Source organism: Marmota flaviventris, chromosome 4 (assembly GCF_047511675.1).
Source record: "Marmota flaviventris isolate mMarFla1 chromosome 4, mMarFla1.hap1, whole genome shotgun sequence".
NCBI lineage: Eukaryota > Metazoa > Chordata > Mammalia > Rodentia > Sciuridae > Marmota > Marmota flaviventris.
The window spans coordinates 7676290-7679050 of record NC_092501.1 but is presented as its reverse complement, the minus strand read 5'-3'; the positions used below and the strand labels follow the sequence as shown (position 1 = coordinate 7679050).

General features: G+C 46.4%; 1 long non-coding RNA gene across 1 annotated transcript; it reads right to left on the bottom strand.

Annotated features, from left to right (window-relative positions):
* Positions 1-740: 740 nt before the first annotated feature.
* LOC139705399 (uncharacterized) lies at positions 741-1978 on the bottom strand. Its single transcript, XR_011707275.1, has 2 exons — positions 1883-1978; positions 741-1012 (listed from the first exon to the last, which is right to left on the bottom strand). It is a non-coding gene; the product is annotated as an uncharacterized lncRNA (long non-coding RNA).
* Between the last annotated feature and the right edge of the window lie 783 nt (positions 1979-2761).

Genomic DNA, 2761 nt, shown 5'->3' with positions numbered 1-2761 from the left:
AGGAAAATAATGAGGCTGAGAGGAGCCCGGGGTCCTGAGCCACAGGGTGGGAAGAGAAGAAAGGGGCAAAATATCCCTGGAAATGAGCTGAGGAGAAAAGCCAGCAGAGGGGCGGCTGCCAGTGGGGCATCCTGAAGCCATGTCATGGATGGCATTTACTCGGCATCTTGGGATTTCCCTGCAGACCCCCGGGCGGAAGCCATTCCTATGCTGTTCCTCCTGCCATGTTGCCAAAGCTCCCCAGAGTCACTAACCTTCCTAGTTAGCCTCGGGCTGAAACTCAGAGGTTCCTAGGTATTAAAATTTAACATGGTCTTCTGTACTTTTCCTTAAAGGAAGAACAAGCTAAAATAGAGAATGTAAAAAGTCAGCTGCGGTGTGATCACTGTTCCTGACCCACAGTTAAGAATTGGACATTTTTGTTCACTCAGGGCACAGCTGTTTGCTGAGCTCCTACCAGGAGCCTCCTTGGTTTGGAAGGTGTCGGTTCCATTTAAACCTTCCCGGTACTTCTACATAATCCTACCATTTGTGCATTTCCCAAATCACGGGTTCATTGAACCCCATGATTTATTATTTCAAGAGAAAACGCAAAAGCATTGTCCCAGTAAGAAAAACCCAGACACAGGCAGCCTGGGCAGAAGGAGAGAATCACCTACAGTTAGCAACGCTGGACCCCTCGGCCACACGATACCGTGGGAGGAGGGTTTCTGACCCCACAGCAAGCAGTATGCAGCAGATGGAGGTTCCTTTTTAATTTTGTTTTGTTTTGTTTCAGTAGAGAAGAATTTTATTTTGAGTATGATCATGAACTTCATAATGGTAATCCGGTCGTCGATAGGCCACGTAGACAACAGTGGCCTGGTGACGTCACAGCCATCTTGGTCTGTGTGAGCACCTCTGTAACACTCCCTGGGTGATGACACAATCACCCGATGATGCAGTTGTCAGGACGCATCCCTGCTGTGAAGGGGCAGGGCACTGAAAACACAGTCCTTGAAGAGCGTGTTATCTAGAAGAGATTAGCAGGTTCTGAGGTCTGAAAACGCCTACTGACAAGTGCACACAAATATCTAAACAAGACGTCATTACTGTTTAATGTCATTTAAAAGTTTGTTTTTCAGCCCACGCGGGGCCGGCCTCCCTCATGAAGCATTAGCCCCACGTGCAAACGCCCCAGTACGGAAACGCACTGTGATGTCAGAGGAAGGCTGTGTGAGCAAAGTGGCCGAGAACGTCACTGGGACGTGGCTAGGGAATGAGGAAACACGGACCTGCCCAGCCAACTTCAAATGCCATCACTGTTTTGATGACTCATCTCGGAGGACACCCTCCATCTCAGGGTGTAGACCAGCCAGTTAGTGCTGTCAAAGGCTGTGAGCAGGAAGCAAGTGCTCATGCAATCTAAACGGCTTCAGGTGGAGGCCACCCCAGATCTGGAGGAGTTGGAGAGGGTTAGGATGCCCCCGACCTCTGTATGGCTCGGAGCATCGTTGGCTCCTGTCCTGCCCTCAACCCAGGAGCTGCCCTCCAGGGGATCTCAGTCCCTATTTGAATTCCTCTCCAAAGCCCTAGGCCAGGGAGGATCCACACCCGCTCTCTCATCACCCACCTTTCCATCCCAAGGGCAAGGCACTCTGGGTTGGTGCCCTCCCGCACACCACCTCAAGGTGTGCCAGAGCTGCCTGGGGCCTGGACTCTGACTCCCCTCTGGACTGTAACACCTCAAGGGTGGGGTCGACCCAGCAAAGCCAATGCCAGGCACCCTTCGTATTTGCTGAATAGACCACCAATAATTGCATTATAAACGGATTCTTCCAGATAATTAATGGCAATTTTCAAGTGTTTTTCAACTCTTACTGTTGATGTTTTTTCTACCTACCGGTGAAACACACATTTGGTGAACATCTGTGATGTGCCAGGCATGGTGCCCTGCTGGGGACACAGGTGTATTCAAGGGATCTTTCTTCAGGGAGCTCAGAGCTTCCTGGAAAAGCCAAGAGGTGAACACCTCACTTCAAAATGGCGCCCTGATCCAATGGCTTCCTCCTGGATTCCAGCTCCAGCTTCAAGGCCACCCTTTCCAGGATCTTCCCCAAACAGCCTATTTAATCCCAGCTTCCCTGCTATCTCTGTCAAAGCACCTACTGTGGTAGGTGCTTTATCTGTGGCTATCCTATTTGTTTATTTGATCATATACTTATGTGTCCCTTGTCTCCCCACTAGAATACAAACTCGATAAAAGAAAAAAAATTGTCTATTTAGTTCTTCCTTGTAATCCTAGTATCTAGCACCTGGTAAGTATTAATAAATATTTCTTAAATTAAGGGATGTAGACAGTGACCTTTTTGAATATTGTATTAAGATTTGCAGCCCTGGCAATCTTACATAAATTTTTCTGGAGAATAGAAAAGACAAGACCATTTTGTGAAGCTTGATAATAAAACCAGGTAAAGACAGTACAGAAAAGAGAAACCAGGGGCCAGCATCTCTACAGGAATGCATACAAAAATCCTAACAGGACATCAACAATACATGTCTCTCAATGCCTATAAATAATAATACCTCATTATCAAATTGGATTATCCTAGAAATATGATGGTGGTTGGTTAGTAATAAATCATTGATAATTTCACTATTTTAAGAGTTTAGAGAAAAATATAAACAACTCAATAATGGCAAAAAAAAAAAGACATTTTGACTAATCCACAAAGCTACAGCTATCTTATATTTGATAAAGGAGCTAAAAGCATGCAATGGA